Source organism: Neovison vison, chromosome 1 (assembly GCF_020171115.1).
Source record: "Neovison vison isolate M4711 chromosome 1, ASM_NN_V1, whole genome shotgun sequence".
Lineage (NCBI taxonomy): Eukaryota > Metazoa > Chordata > Mammalia > Carnivora > Mustelidae > Neogale > Neogale vison.
In genome coordinates, this window is record NC_058091.1 from 148,929,992 (window position 1) to 148,946,792 (window position 16,801).

The 16,801-nt window shown below is 46.8% G+C and overlaps 1 non-coding gene across 1 annotated transcript; it reads left to right on the forward strand.

The window, feature by feature from the left end:
• The first annotated feature begins 13,899 nt into the window (after nt 1-13,899).
• TRNAS-GCU lies at nt 13,900-13,981 on the forward strand. Its single transcript has one exon. It is a non-coding gene; the product is annotated as a tRNA-Ser (tRNA).
• Nucleotides 13,982-16,801: the final 2,820 nt, after the last annotated feature.

The following is a 16,801-nucleotide window of genomic DNA, read 5'->3' on the forward strand; positions in this document are numbered from 1 at the left end:
TTTTCTCAATCATTATGTTGCATATGTGTCTCCTGTAGATATGATAGAGCTGATTTTTGGTCTTTGATCAAATCTAAATTTTTTTAATGAGTTGAGCCATTTGCATTTATCGATATGTCTGTTAGGACAATTTTGTTTGATCTTAACATAATTTTTTCGTTTTTGTTGTACATGTCTTCTATATGCATATGAATATATAACTACAAGTACAGGCATGCATATGTGCGTTGCTACATATATGAGTGTATTGTGTACACACATATAAATGTACACACATGACAGAACTGTGTCTCAGCTTGCCAAATACACAGGAGACAGTGAGCCTAATGGAAATTTGGAAATGCAGAATGGACATGCCACAGGTAAAAAAAAAATACACACATGTAAGGAATGTAGGAAAACCTTCACTTAGATAAGAGGCCTTCCCGTGCATAGGAGGATCCACACTGGGGAGAAACCGAACTCGTGTAGGGAATGTGGAAAGGCCTTCATCAGACCTGCAGAACTTAACCAGCATCGAGGGCTTCACAGCAACAAAAAGCCTTATCACTGTAAAGAGTGTGGCAAGGGTTTCAGTCAGAATGCAGGCCTCTTCCAACATCTCAAACTCCACACTGGAGAAAAGCCATTCAGTGTAGTAAATGTGGCCAGTGTATTAGTTGGAGATCAATTCTTAAAAAGTATCAAAGATCCCATACTGGAGAGAGACTTTTGCGTGTGCAGGCTGCGGGCAAGCCTTCTGCCATAGTTCAGACCTCACTGAATGTGAGCAATTCCACAGCAAAGAGAAACCTTATGAACCTAACAAGTGTGGGAAAACCTGCAGGTAATGCTCACACCTTACTGGGCATTGGCGAATTCAGAGAAGAAAAACCCTATGAAAGTAGAGTGTGTGGAAGAGCCTTCACTTGGGATGCAGGACTTAACCAACACCAGAGAATCCATACGGGAGAGAAACTTTAAACGTCTTGTGTGTGGACGAGCCTTCAGCCGGAGCTCATGAAAGATCCCCCCGGGGCTCCAAGCACCCCGGAATGGACCCCTTCTCAGGAGGAGACCCCCGGACCCAAAAACCGAGCCGAGTCCACTGGTCAGATGCAAACAGCACGAGGTTTATTGAGTAGACACAGGTACCTGCGGGCGGTCAAGTCTTAGGAGGACTCGCGCGCCAGCCCTTAGTTCAGGGCCTTTTTATGGGGTTTGGGGAAGCGAAAGCATACGTACAGAAGCGGAAGCATGGTTACAAAGTTTTCATTGGCTGGTTTGAATGTAAAGGCATACTTGGCGCGCGGGAATACCCCTGATTGGTTCGCTCAGCATCCTTCATTTACATAGTGGGAAGTTACTTTCATTGGTCGTTAACAAAAGGGAAACAGACAGTATTGGCTAGATTTCAATCCTTCATTAGCATGTAGACTGACCATCGGCATTGGCCAGACTACAATCCCTTATTAGCATGTAGACTGACCATCGGCATTGGTCAGACTACAATCCCTTATTTGCATGTAGACTGACCTTTCAACATTCCTTGTAGTATCTTATCACTTTTTACAACATGGGAGGAATGTTTAAGGGAGTGGGAGAAGGGGGTGTTGGCTAAGCAAAGAGAAGGGGGAAGGAGGGGGAAAGGGAGGGAGAAAACCCTTTTCACTCAAGAGTTCATGATCCATCACAGAATCCACTCGGGGGAAGGGCCCTACGAGCACGCTGAGTGTGGGAAGCCTTTAGTGTGAGCTCAGCCCTGATCATACATCAAAAAAGTCACACTGGAGAGAAGCCCTGTAAATGCGGTGAGTGTGGTCGGATCTTCGTGAACACAGCTTGGGAGGGAAGCACGGGAACCACCCTGAGCCAAGAAAATGTAAGTGTGATGAGTGTGGGAATTCCTTTACTCAGTCAACTGGCCTGCAGAACCATAAAAGAGTCCACACTGGGGATAAAACCTACCCATGGTCTGAGTGTGGGAAGCCCTTCACAAGGGGAGAGCATCTTATTGAACACCAGGGGATTCACACCAAGGTGAAGTCCTATCAGTGTATAAAGAGTGTGACAAAGCCTTCAGTCGGAAGACGGTCTGAGTCACCGTCTCAGAATCCACACAGGAGAGAAACCTTTTGAGTGTGTGAAATGTGGGCGGGTCTTCAGTTGGAAGTCAGAGCTCAATAAACATAAGAGTCTGAGGGAACTCTGAGGAAAAATCCTGTCAATGTGAAGAGTGTGGGAAGCCTGGCAGGCAGTGAGCACCGCTCTCCAAGATCTGAGGGGCCACACTGTGCTAGGCCCTGGCGGCGGAGTAACGGTGGGGAGCCTGCCATGGGAACTCAGCCCTGATTCAGGACCAGAGAATTCAGGACAACTGGACACCTTGCCCAGGTGTTAGGTGACAACTTCATGAAGAATCCAGAACTTTTAAAATCTGAAATAAAATGTTTCTTGAACTTCATTATTTAAAGAAAATCAGAGATGCCAATGACAGAGTTTTTATAAAGGTCATAAATACTGGCAGAGTCGAGAATTTAGAAAAAGAAATATCAACAAGAAATTTACCTGTGATTACTTTTATTAACTACAATGAAGTATTAATTAGTATGGTGAAAAAATACACAAGGGCAGCTGTAATAAATTACATTTTTCTACTGAATTCATGAGGTTTTTTTTATGTTTTATCAAACCCTTTTTTTTAAGATTTTTTTTTTAAAGATTTTATTTATTTATTTGACAGAGAGAAATCACAAGTAGGCAGAGAGGCAGGCAGAGAGAGGAGGAAGCAGGCTCCCTGCTGAGCAGAGAGCCCGATGCGGGGCTTGATCCCAGGACCCTGAGATCATGACCTGAGCCGAAGGCAGCGGCTTAACCCACTGAGCCACCCAGGTGCCCCTTAAGATTTTTTTTGAGACAGTGATAGCAAAAAGAGAGCATGAGCAGGAAGGAGAAGGAGAGGCAGCTCCCACTGAGCAGGGAGCCAGACATGGGTCTCAACCCGAGGACACTGGGATGATGGCCTGAGCCAAAGGCAGACACTTAATGACTGAGTGACCCAGGCACCCGGAACCATTTGCATTTCTAACCAGCTTTAGCCGTTCCCAGCATTGAAATTACTACTCTGAGTACCAGTCGAGGACACTAGAATATCCCAGTTTGGGACGTGTGAGATGACTTGCCCGTTTCCCTACCTCCTTAACCAAGCCTTTGACCAGAAGTGGGTGATCTGCAGACGCCTCCTGATCCCCACCCCTAGCATTACCATTTCTGGGTGACTAAAGAAACTGACAGTCTTAATGATGGGGAGAACAGAAGGGTATTGGCCTCCAGTAGCTCAAAATCTAGTGGGGCCTTTAGGGCGAAAGCCCAGGGCAGACTTTTCTCCTTGTGAATATACTCCTTGAGTCCACAACTGAGAAGGACCAAAGGAAAGAGGGAAAAACCAAACCTTTCATTCCAGCATTTTACCATCCTACAAATTATAAAACGGAAACCTCTTTTAGCTTCAACCCTCAGGCAATGACATGAGGGACTTCTTTGCTGAAGCTCATGGTGTTTTTCAAATAATGGAAGAGTATTTTCTCATTTTTTTGTGCTACCCACAGTGTAACAGCTATAGATCTGACATTTTTAAGTGTGATGTACATTACTAACGTTGTCTGCAACCTTGCGAAATCTAGACAGCCAGCAAAAGGATAATCCCTGCTTCTCCTTTTCTTGGATTGTGGTTTGCCTGATGTATCTTTTTCCATCCTTTTACTTTCGGTTTACTTATATCATTAAATATAAAGTGAGGTCCTTATAGACAGCATATGCTTGGGTGACGTTTTTGAATTCAGACCCCCAAACTTTGTTTTTTAATTGGAGGATAGAAATGATTTCCATCTAAGGAAATCATTGGTACTTTAAGGTTTACGTATGCTATTTTTTTTATTCACTGTGTTGCATTTCTGTGGTTTCTCTTCCCTGCCTTCTTGTGGGTTACTTGAACATGATTTTAGAAGTCCCATCTCGAGGGCCTCCTGGTGGGGAGGGGATCAGTCGGTTAAGCAGCTGTTTTCAGCTCAGGTCATGATCCCAGAGTCCTGGGATCGACCCCCACATCAGGTTCCCTGATGGTGGAGAACCTGCTTCTCCCTCTCCCTCTGCCTGCTGCTCTGCCTACTTGTACTCTCTATCTCTCTGTCAAATAAATAAAAGCTTTAAAAAAAAAAAAAAGCCCATCTCGATTTGTTTATGTTTTGGGATGTTTCTCTCTATACAGCATCATTGTCCTTGATAAAAGCTGTTACTTTGAACTGGCTTTCGACCCACATATACTCTCTACATTTCTCTCCAAGAAATAGGTTTTGGTTAGCCTTATTTTGAGAACAGCCCTAGACAACAATACAGACATTGTAATAGGTATGGGGGATTAAACAGAGTGCATTCTTACAAGTCTGCATTGGCTTTTTGTTACGTGTTAAGTCCTAGTTCTCAGGAGACCCAGCGGGGGAGGCCTCTGGATCAGCTTGAGCTGAGAACCATTTTTATTCTCAGTATATCTCAGCACTTCGAGGAGTACCTGACAGGTATTAGTTGCTGCGTAGATACTGAAGGAAGGAAGGGAAGGAGGTTCCCTGTGCAGATAATCACCAGCGGTGGAGGCCAGCGGCCCACAATGCACTGATCCTGCACGCGCTGGTGGTCAGTGGTTCCTGACCACCCCACCTGAGGAGCTGTCGGCCCAAGTTCAAACACATAATCCAGGCAACAGGACATCTTTGCCATGGAGAAATCTGGCAAACAACACCTTAACCAAGTGATCAAACAACTAGGAACGGGATGAACTTCTGATACAGTTGCTTCACTAAGGACACATCATGACTTCTGCGGTACTTCTGGCAAAAACATGTAACCTGTGTCTGGTCATGAGACATCAGACAGACCCAAATTTGGGGTAAACCGGCCTGTCTTCGAAAGTATCTATGTTTTAAAGGAGAAGCATTGAGGAATTGTTTTAGATTAAAGGAGATTAAAGAAATATAATGACTAAAGTCAGTGTGATCTCAGGTTGGATCCTAGATTGGAATAAAATATGTGAAGAGCATTATTGGGACAGCGGGCATAAACACACACCATATGTTTAGTAACAGCATTGCCTCAGGGTCTGGTTTCCTGAGTCCGTCATTGTATTGTGCTCACAAGACAATGTCTCTGCTCTGAGAAGGTACATGCTGGAGTGTTTAGGGGTAGGTTCTTGGTACGGCAGTACATTTTCTTCTTTTTTAAAAAGATTTTATTTATTTGAGAGAGAGAGCATGAGCTGGGGGTAGGGGGAGAAGCAGAAGTTCCCCGTGGGCAGGAAGCCCAGCCAGGGTCTCTCCGCCCCAGGACTCTGGGGTTCTGACCTGAGCAAAGGCAGATACTTGACCAACTGAGGCATGCAGGGGCCCCTGCAGCACATTTTCAAGGGGGTTAGTGGGTTAGCAGATAAGAGCAGTAAAGATGTATATGAAGGAGAGAGCAAGTGGCAAGCATTCGTAGGTGAGTCTAGGGGAAAGAATACAGCTCTCATTCCATTGTTCCTCCAGTTTTTTCTAAGTAAAGGTTGAAATAAAAATACACCAAAATAAACCCAAAGAGTGAATATGAGATTGATTTTGGTTGGAGAATTGTCGAGAGTATGTGAGGCAGATGCTGAACATATCTCAGTACAGGAAAGGTTGGGGTGTCCTCTGAGACATGACTAGTCTTCCTTATGTTAGGGTCGAGAAGACCTCAACCTAGGGAGGCGCGGAGGAACGACACCAAGGCAGCTTTCTGCAACAGCACGGGCTTTATTGTTCCAGCATGCTGGGGCTCTGCAACATACCCGAAGATCAGGCAGAGGCTGAGAGCCCTGATCAAGGGGGGGGATATGGTTTTTATACATTTTTTAGACAAAGGCTTGGTACAAAGCCACAATCACAGTGACCTCTTTACACATAGTTACAGTTCTGGTACGCTCTGCACAGTTTACATTTTTCAGTTAGCCATATCTTATCTTCCGAGTGTAGCTGGGCAGCTGTGAAACTAGGACAAAACAGTTCTCTTCTTTGTTAACCACAAGCATAATTCAAGGACATTTCAGAAAAGCAAGTTAGCAGAAGCGCCACACAATTTAACTCTTTCAGCTCTGGATCTCTTCATTTACATTCTGCATGGAATCGACAGCAACGCCACGTAAAATTGTTCGCGTTTAAGGGATTCTGTCACTGGTCTCTTCTTTCCACCAGAGGTCAATTTATGAAGTATTTTATTACAGCTTCTCCAGTTTCTACTGGATGATTATCAAGCTTCTTTCCAGACTCAAGTCTCCTGTAACATGGACTCGTTCCCCACTTGCCTCTTAGATACTGAAATTCTAGCGACAGTTCCCCAGGCTGGACGTAAGCACTAAAATAATGCAGTTTTCGAGCTGGAAGATATCCACAATCAAACGTACTAATTCTCAACCCTTTCTTAAAGGCTCATTCTGTGGCCACAGATACAGCGATCTGGAAGCTGAGGAGCCCCGCCGCGTGGCTCAGTCGGCTGAGCATCTGCTTCCGCTCAGGTGGTGACGCCACGGTCCCGAGTCGGGACGAGCCGCACTTGGGGCTCCCTGTCCGCGGGGGCCTGCTTCACCCACTGCACCACTCGCGCCCTCTCCCTCTGTCGCGCTCTTTCTCTCAGATAAAATCTTTTAAAAACAAACTAATGCTGAAAAAGTTGAAATGAAAACCCAAGTGAGCAAGTGTTGGAAAATGGCACCAGCGCCCCGCTCGATGGGGGCCTGTCGCGTTACATTTGCGGGGGCGGGGAGGCAAGTGAAGCGCCCCCAAACCACGTGTGCGCGCAGTTGGGGGTAACCCCGCCAGGCCTGCGGTCTGTAAACATTTCCTCCCACTCGGCAGTTGGGGCCCCGCGTGCCCAGCGCCGAAAGCCCAGCGGGCCCCGGCTGCGTGCTGCGGCTGCGGCACCCGCGCCCCGGAGACGCTCGCCGGCAGGTTGAAAGGGTCGGGCCGCGACCGCCGCGGGCCGCCCGCACCGCCGCCCCCGGAAGGGCCTGCTGAGACCCCCGGGAGTCGGGGTGGGACCCCGCGCGCGCAGCGGACCCCGATCCCGGCCCCAGCAGGTGGGGTCAGACGGTGGCGTCCGCCACGCAGACTCGCGCGCATCTTTCCACGTATTGTCCGAGTGTTCGCGTCCCGCGCGGTGCGGGGAGGTCGGGGAGCTGGGGGAGCCGGGTCGGGAGGGAGAGGGCGCCCCTCTGCAGAGGTGACCCTGCTGTCCCCGCGGTCGGGGCGGGAGGGGGCGCCGTGGGGGTTTGCCCCCGTCACCGTGCAGCTCTGGGGGCTTCAGAAGACGGACCCCAGGAATTATGGAAGTCCGCGGAGCGGCCCCGCCGCCTCCGCCAACGCCGGGGAGCGGAGCAGGCGCAGTGGCCTCGCCACCAACTTGCGCTCCTCGACCTCCTGCGCTCTCGCAGGGATCAGACGCAGGCTGGGTTCACAGCTGGGGCACCTGGCGCTGTTGGGGCACCGGCGTGGGGGCGTGCGTGCTCCTCGGGGGGCTGCGCTACTGGTTCCAGCGCCTTCCGATTGTCCCTAAGAAATTTCCCCAAAAATGGTGTTAAACCCTTCCTTCAGCTTTTTTTTTTTTTTAAGATTTTATTTACTTATTTGACACAGAGAGAGATCACAAGTAGGCAGAGGCAGGCAGAGAGAGAGGGACGCAGGCCCCTTGCTGAGCAGAGAGCCCGATGCGGGGCTCCATCCCAGGACCCTGAGATCATGACCCGAGCCGGAGGCAGCGGCTGAATCCACTGAGCCACCCAGGCGCCCCTCCTTCAGCTTTTCTTATCCCCTAAGTTATATATGTCTTTATCTACTTCTACTTTCCATGACCATTTTATTAATTCCGCTTGGGCTGGGACCATAACATCTGACATATTCATGGAATGAAGCAAAGTCAAGCATTTTAGAACTTTATATTACAGATATTTAAAAATATCTTTATTAACTAAACTACCCCCACTGTGGGGCTCGAACCCATGATCCTGAGACCAGGAGTCCCGTGCTCTACTGACTGAGCCGGCCAAGCACCACTGCTTTTATTGCTGAAATTTTTAAACACAAAAACCAAGTTCCCTTGGTTAATTAATTAATTAACGCTCATATGTCTGTCTCCCAATTGCAAGATTTAGCAGTATTTTTCCCAACCTCTCCTTCAGTCCCTCCCTCTCTCTGTATATGTATGACATTTTCCTCCTGTAAAAAAATTCCAAGCATCTTATCATTTTATCCATAAATATTCCAATATGTAAGAGAAGAGAGATGGGAATTTTAGATATAAGCACTACTTATTTAGTGAGGATGTCCAGTAGGGAGAAAATGGCTTCTTCGGATTTCTTTTCTTTATCCTTTTTTATTTTGATCCGTGTGATAATTTTTCTTAGAATGGTCTTAAAGGCTCAGGTGGACAATTTCATTGCCCCAAGTTGGTAGGGCAGAGACTTGCCTACATGCTCAGCAAGATAATTTCCCTTTTAAGAATCAATGTTAAATACTGATTTTAGGGGCTCCTGGGTGGCTCAGTCGTGGTTGAGCATCTGCCTTCAGCTGGGGTCATGATTCCAGGGTCCTGGGATTGAGCAGGTGCCCCATATCAGGGTCCCTGCTTGGCAGGAAGCCTGCTTCTTCCTCTCCCACCCCCATGCCCCTGCTTGTGTTCCCTCTCTCGCTGTGTCTCTCTCTGTCAAATGAATAAATAAAAAATTTTAAATACTGAATTTTTCTGATTTTATTAATTTGAACTTAATCAACAATATTCTTCAAGAACAGAGTTACCTAAATTTTCATGTTCAAGGCAATGTGTGTATCTTCCTTGACTTCTCTACTCGAATACTTTGCAATTGCCTCCTGGATTTCATTTGTTCTTTGTATTTAACTTGGGTCATTTTTTCTGTCGAAACACACTTTCTTTTCAGAAGCTTGTCTTCAGGTTTTAAGACTGGCCTGCCACCTTTCCTAAGAAGACATCTGCAAATAAAAAAGTATTTTTATTCTAGTTAATGTAGATTCAAACAAATTGGTTTTGTCAAAGCTTTTGCAAGATTGGAAGTTTTCTTAAAAGTTTCCCCTATTTTGAATAAATTAAATATGTACAACTTAACTTTGCAGTATTTAAATAAATTATCAAAAGAAAGAATGGAATCATGAAAACTGGAAAACCAAGAAATTAGCAAGTGATTTCCTGTGAATCAATGTACTGCAAAAGAGAAAATTCCAGAATCTTTAAAATTAAAACCTTGAGTGGTGAAAGAGTCACTCCTTATGGATATAAGTCTGATATTTTGGCAGTCCTTTTAAAAGCTAAATTCTTCACCAAATTCTTCACCCTGTCTCCAGCTGGGGTTTGCCTGGGACTGAGAGGCTCCCAGAGAGAAGGCACTTTCAGTGCTAAAAGGGGAAAGTTCCCAAGAGTAGTCACCCTACATGTCCCTGTCAGCGGGTATCCAAATCATCCGCAGCTACAGATCTTATCTCCCAAATACATCTCGCCTCCGAGCGCTCCTCTCCATTCCTGCTGCCACCATCCATGGTGCCAGTCCGCACCACCATCCTCTCTCCGCCGCGGCTTCCCCACTAGGCCACTCACACTGGTCCTTGCCACCTGTTCTCTCCAGAATGATCTTTCAGAGAGACAAAACAGATCATACTCTTCCTCCACTTATAAGGCTTCAATAGGTTCCCATTGCAGTTTGGGTAAAATTTCAAATCCTAGACGTGGTCAGTGCCTGTGTGATTTGTCCCCGGTTTTACTGTCACATCCCCCCATCCCTTCCTCCCTCTGTGCAGCTCACACTGGCCTTCCCTCAGGCTTCCTGACGCTCCCACACATGCCTTTCACTTCACTTCCCCTGCCTCTGCCTACACTTTTCTCGGCCTTTGTCCTAAATGTCACCTACTCATCTAAAGGACATCTATTCAGGGAGACCGGGTGGCTCTATTGGTTAAGCGACTGCCTTCAGCTCTGGTCACGATCCTGGGGTCCTGGAATCAAGACCCACATCAGCTCCTCCCTGCTCAGCTGCTCAGTGGGGAGTTTGCTTCTCCCTCTCCCTTCTGCTCATTCTGTCTCTCAAAATAAAAATCTTTAAAAAAAAAAAAGAAGAAGAAGGATATCTATTCAGATGCACATTTCCTAATCTCCCAGTTAACATTAACCTCCCATGTGACTTTCCTCATGCTATTCTGTACATTTTTCATATTAAAAACTCTTCAGCTAACTCATAAAAAAGAAATGCACAGTGGTTGTACACATAATAGTTATGACGAGGGAGCAGAAGTCAAGCTGAGGACAAAGCAGAAGCTGACACCCCATAACCCCACCAACCATGGGATATATGTGACATTCCTCTTGCACTCCTGGGTGCCCTAAAGGAAAAACAGTTCAGCTGTAGAGATCACAACCCTGCAAGATCTGAGTCTCCCTCAGTTTATAAATGTCTCAGCAGTTTGCAAGAACAAAGCATTTCTATCAATGGCTTAGCTTCCAGAAGGAAATGTGGATACAATTAAATGTCCTTGGAACCTGCGGCCCATGACAGATTCTTGAAGCAGGCAGAGTGCAGTGTTTCTCCAGGAAGCTTCCCACTGTCTTGTTAATGCCTTGCTAGAGGGGGAAACAACCTTAACTTGACAATGGCAAGGCCTCCCAGGCATCCTGCGAATCTTCTTTAACACAAGAAAATCCTTTTGAAACCCCCCTTTTCCTTACCTCCGCTACCCCATAGTATATAATCACCAGCCCTCGAACCCGAAACCCTGGGGCAGCAACTCTTTCTGCCCACGGGTCCTGTCCCCGAGCTTTAATGAACCACCTTGTTGCACCAATGATGTCTCAAGAATTCTTTCTTGGTCTTTGGCCCTGGACTTCACCCCGCCAAACCTCACCTATATTCCAAAACCCCAGCAGTTACGTAACCATACATAATACTTCTGTGAAGATAACATGGAAAGTCTAAGTTTGAGACCTTGATAAAATTGAGACTGAAGTTAGATGAACTTCAGTGATAAGAAACATCACAACTCAAGGGCTCTGGCTGGCCCAGCGGGTGGAGCATGTGACTCTTGTCTCAGGTTGTAAATTCAAGCTCCCCTGGGTATAGAGATGACTTTCAAAAAAATAAAATCTTTTTAAAAAAGATTTTATTTATGTATTTGTCAGAGAGGGAGAGAGAGTGTACAAGCAGGAGGAGCAACAGGCAGAGGGAGAAGCAGGCTCCCTGCTGAGCAAGGAGCCCGATGTGGGACTCAATTCCAGGACCCTGGGATTATGACCTAGCTGAAGGCAGCTGCTTAACCAACTGAGCCACCCAAGTCCTCCCCCAAAAATAAAATCTTAAAAAACATAAAAAATATCTAAACTCAGTCTATCACCTAAAACAAAACCCAATTCTAAAACAATACAAAGGGACGCCTGGGTGGCGCAGTTGGTTGGACGACTGCCTTCGGCTCAGGGCGTGATCCTGGAGTCCCGGGATCGAGTCCCACATCAGGCTCCCAGCTCCATGGGGAGTCTGCTTCGCTCTCTGACCTTCTCCTCGCTCATGCTCTCTCTCACTGTCTCTCTCAAATAAATAAATAAATAAACTTTAAAAAAAAAAAAACTAAAACAATACAAAAATATTACTCATACTGTTCTGTAATTTGCCTTTAAGAAAATAAGTGGGAAAATACTTGTCAGTTATGACATGTGGATATGTATTGTCCTTATTAATAATCACATACACCTCCAATATTACGTTTAATCTTAAGTTATTTGGGGGCGCCTGGGTGGCTCAGTTGGTTGAGTGGGACTCTTGATCTCTGCTCAGGTATGATCTCAGTGTCTTGGGTTCAAGTCCCATGTTGGGCTCTGGTCTGGACATGGAGCCTGCTTTAAAAAAAAGTTGTTCAAGTATTCCATTTGGTAGGCATAGTTTCTCACATTTAACTATCAGCAGGAGTGCCCCTCTGTACTATGGGTAACCTATGTGTATGTATATATATTTTTTTTTCACACTAGTGTTGGTATTTCTCTAGCATAATCTCCTATTAGTGGGTTGACTGCTCGGTTAAGGAAGGGTATGAACTTTGTAAATTTTACTAGATCTTTTGCAATTTTCTTTCAGTGTGGTTGAGCTAATTAACAGCTGCATGGACAGTATTTCAGAAATCTAAAGTGGGAGTAAGGGAGGAAGGGTGAGATCTTGTTGTAAGTTGCATGTCCTTATATGTAAGTTAGGTGGAGCATTTCAGTTATTATTTTGATTTTCCTTTTTTAATATTTTATTTTTAAATTTTCTAAAATTTTTAAAAATTTTAAGCAAGCAGGGGGAACAGAAGGCAGAGGGAGAAGCAGGTTCCCGCTGAGCAAGGAGCCCGGATAAGGGGCTCCATCCCAGGACTCTAAGATCATGACCTGAGCTGAAGACAGATGTTCAACCCACGAGCCACCCAAGCATTCCAATCATTTGATTTTCTTCTGTGAACCATAGGTGGTGGAGTTTCTTATTGTTTTTTTTTTTTCCTACTGAGTTTTCTTTTCTTGGTGAATAGAATTTCATATAATCATTAGTTTATTTTATGAAGCATAAAACAACTACAAGGTCAAGTGACTTCCACAGCAATTACTATTTGCAAGACAATTTTCTGAGCATTTTACTGATCTTATCTAATTTAATAATCATCACAGCCTTATGGTTTTTGTTTTTTTTTTAACTAGGAATATTAACCCAAGAGGTTTAATTAATTGAAAATCTCCTAAGGACTCGCCTCTGAGTCTCAGATTTTGTAATAAATCCGGAACATGTCATCGCTTCATTCAACAGTCGTTACGGTCTGCTTACTCCGGACTTGGCTCAAGACAAACGCGGTGTTCCCTGCGGTCCCGCGGAGGGAGCGTGGTCTGCACGGAACTTCAGGGAAACTCCTGCTTAGTGAGAGCCGCGCGGCGCACCGCGCCCTGCCTCTCCTGGGACGGGTCTTGAGGCTCCTGGAGCGCCGTGGGCTCGCCCTTGAGTCTCCGAAGGGGAGTGTGCGCTGGCGGGTGCGCTCCGCTCAGCGCGACACGCGCGACCGTAGCGCGGTGGACAGCCCAAGGGGCAGCTGCGGGCGGCCGGAGGGTGACTTGAAATTTGCTGAACGCGGGAGAGGCGTCCCTGCGACGCAGCGGAGAACAGAGCCAAGAGATTTCACGGGGAGGCAAAAAGCATCATGATTTGGGGGGGAAAGAACATGCCCCCCATTCTGCAGTCACTACCAAAGAGCACGCGCGCTCTCACGAGTGGGAGGGTCGCGGGGCGCGGCGTGCGGTTCCCGACGCTGAGCCGGGAGGAGCCGCGCGGGGACCGGGCGCCCTGAGTCCCGCGCCGGCTCGCACCCCCGCCGCTCCGGAGCTGGCCCGCGACGGGTCAGCGCGCAGGGGGCGGCGGGCGGACTCTTCCCCGCGGGGCGCTCGCGCAGTTTGCTTTGCCCCAAACTCGTTCTCACCGGCTGCCGAGGCTTTGGAGACCCCTGCCCGGGCCTGGAGTACGGATAAGCCGCATAAAAAGGGACTCGCAGGGCCAGTGCCACCGGAACACAGGAGTGCACGGCGGGTTCCGCTCCGGAGGCGGGAATGCGTCCCGGGAAAGCGGGGTGCGGGTCCGGGGCGGCGCGCTGGGAGGAGCAGGCGGCTGCGCCCGCCGTCAGCTGTTTGCGGAGGATCGCGCAGCGCCCCGGGCGCTCGGCCTGGGGGTAATTCCGCACACCGGACGGAGACGGTGGCGGCGGCCAGTAAGCCAGGGGAAAGGCGAAGGGACCTACTGGGGCACAACTTGAGGAGGACAGCGGGGAGGGAGAAACCGGACCGGCGGGGCTCCCGTGCGGCGAGGTGGCCGAGTGGTGAAGGCGATGGACTGCTAATCCATTGTGCTCTGCACGCGTGGGTTCGAATCCCACCCTCGTCGGCCCTGCTTTCCTCTTGTTCCAACCATCCCGAGCGACGAGTTAGCGCTTTCTCTCTGTTCTTTCCTCCCTCCGCACCCCGCTAACTGCTTAGAATCCGCCCTGTTCTCTGCTTCTTCCGGAGCGTCCTCTGCTGGAATGTTTGTTAATTGATTTGTTTCGTTCATGTTTCGTTCCCCCATCAAATTTTCATTCCTTTAAAGGTTTTGCTTAGCCCGATTCCCCACTGAGGAAACAACTGAACCATTGAGGACCATAGAAAAATATTGCCTAACAAAGAGGAACTGGTAAGACAGACTACAGAGAAATGCACACAAAATTGTATGTACTAAACTTCACGGGTTATTTAAGGTATTTTCGAGTAGAGATTACCTCTACTGCAATTTTCGTCTATTACCTTTTATTTTCACTTTATTTTATTTTTTAAAAAGATTTTTGTTTACTTGACAGAGAGAGAGACAGGGAGGGAACAAAAGCAAGGGGAGTGGGAGAGGGAGACGCAGGCTTCCCGCAGAGCAGGGAGCCCCACCCCACCTAGGGCTCTATCCCAGGATCCTGAAATCATGACCTGAGCCGAAGGCAGATGCTTAATGATTGAGCCACCCGGGTGCCCCTATTTTTATTTTTTAAATTAAATTAATTAATTTAATATCCAACACAGGGCTTGAACTCACAACCTCAACATCAAGAACTTCATGCTCTACTGACTGACCCAGCTGGGCGCCCCTATTATTTCTATTTTTGATAAGTTCTACTGCCACATGATTCAAAAAGTAGAAAAACCTATACAGCAAGTTTTGTCACCAATTACCCTCCCCACTGGGAGGACATTATTAGCCCACAAGTATCCTTCCAGAAACAAACTATGGATATATAATATTAACCTCTCAAGATATGTCATTACATGAAAAAGAACACAGTACAAGACAATATGGAGATGGCACTTATAAGAAGAAGTAAACATGTGTATGTCTGCATAGACGCAGCATTTTGCACGTGTGTGTCTGCTTCTGTCACGCAGACGTCTAGCAGCGGTTGCTGTGTTCCAGGTGCACGCACTTGTGAGATACCATCGCGTTTCCCCCTGGGGTTGTAGACATTGACCCTCCCCACCGATGCAGTGGGAAGACCAGACCACACCTGCGGGTGCGACCCTCTCTGGGGGGAGCATTATTTGACCTAGCGCGGTCACACCATCTAAATGGAGGCACAAGGAGGAAATGATTAGGAATCCTGAGTGCTGTAAGCTTGGTGGTCTTGGGAAGCGGGGGAAACTGGAGCGCTGGGGCCTCAGTTTGTTCCTGGTGAAGAAGAGGCAACGGAGCGAGGGACCTGGGATCCTGCCCGGAAGTCGCTGTCGGCACGTCTGGTGGGATAATGGCCTCTGGGGGTGGGGGGTTGCAAACTGGCGCGTTATTGATCGCCATTTAAATAATACTTATCAGACTTCAGAAGCAGAGTCGCACATGTATGGTCAACTGATGTTCATCATGTTGCCCGGCTGATTCGAGGAATCCTCTAGAGCGAGAGGGAGAGTCTTTACAACCAGCAGTTCTGCAGCAATTGGACAGCCCACGGTGGGGGGCTGGGCGGGGAGGAGGAAATGAAAATGAAAACATACAACATTAGAATTTCTAATAGAAAGCATAAGAGAAAATCTTCATGACTTTGAGTGAGGTAAATATTTTAAAAATAAGACACTCTATAAAAGAAAAATAGATGACTTTATCAAAATTGAAAGCTTCTCTTACTTGAAAGGCACTGTTAATACAAATGAAAGGACAAGTGTCAGACTGGGAGAAAATATTTGCAAAGCACATATCTGATTTAAAAAAAAAAGACTTGTGTCCAAAATCAGGTCCTAATCCCAGGGTCCTGGGATCAAGCCAGACATCTGGCTCCCTGCTCTGCGGGAAGCCTGCTTCGCCCTCTCCCACTCCCCCTGCTTGTGCTCCCTCTCTCTCTGTCTCTCTCTGTCAAATAAATAAATAAACCCTTTAAAAAAGAGAAAACAATTACATCTTCTGTTAAAATGAGGAAGAGGGCGCCTGGGTGGCTCAGTGGGTTAAAGCCTCTGCCTTTGGCTTAGGTTATGATCCCAGGGTCCTGGGATCGAGGCCTGCATTGGGCTCTCTGCTCAGCAGGGAGCCTGCTTTGCCCTCTCTCTCTCTCTCTCTGCCTACTCTGTCAAATAAATAAACAAAATCTTAAAAAAAAATAAAATGCAGAAGAGATTTTATTTTAGATTTTAGCAAAGAAAACATATAGATGTCAAATAAGCATCAGAAATGATTTCAATATCATAGTTATAAGGGAAATTCAATTAAAACCACAACAAAGTACCACTATACTCTTACTACAATGGCTAAAATAATTTTTTTCAAGTAACAATACCACATGTCAATGAGGATGTGGAGCAAGTGCAACTCTCGTATCTTGTAGTGGAAATACAAAATGGTGCAGTCACTTGGAAAAGTCAGTTTGGCAGTTTCTTACGATGTTAAACACAAACCTGACAACTCAACCATCTTCCTCCTGGGTGTTCACTCAAGAGAGATGAAAACACATGTCCATCTGTAAGGGAATGTGCATAACAGTTTTCTTCATAATCACCCAAACCTGGAGTCAGTCCAAACGCCCATCGCCCGGTGGATGGATATGCAAACTGGTATGTCCATGCAATGGAATTTCACTCAGCAATATATAGGACAAGCCACTGATACACGCTACAGCATCAGTGAATCTCAAAAATAGTATGCTAAGTGAAAGAAGCTAGAACCAAGACTCAAATGCTAGTGCTGTATGATTTCATCCCAGAAAAG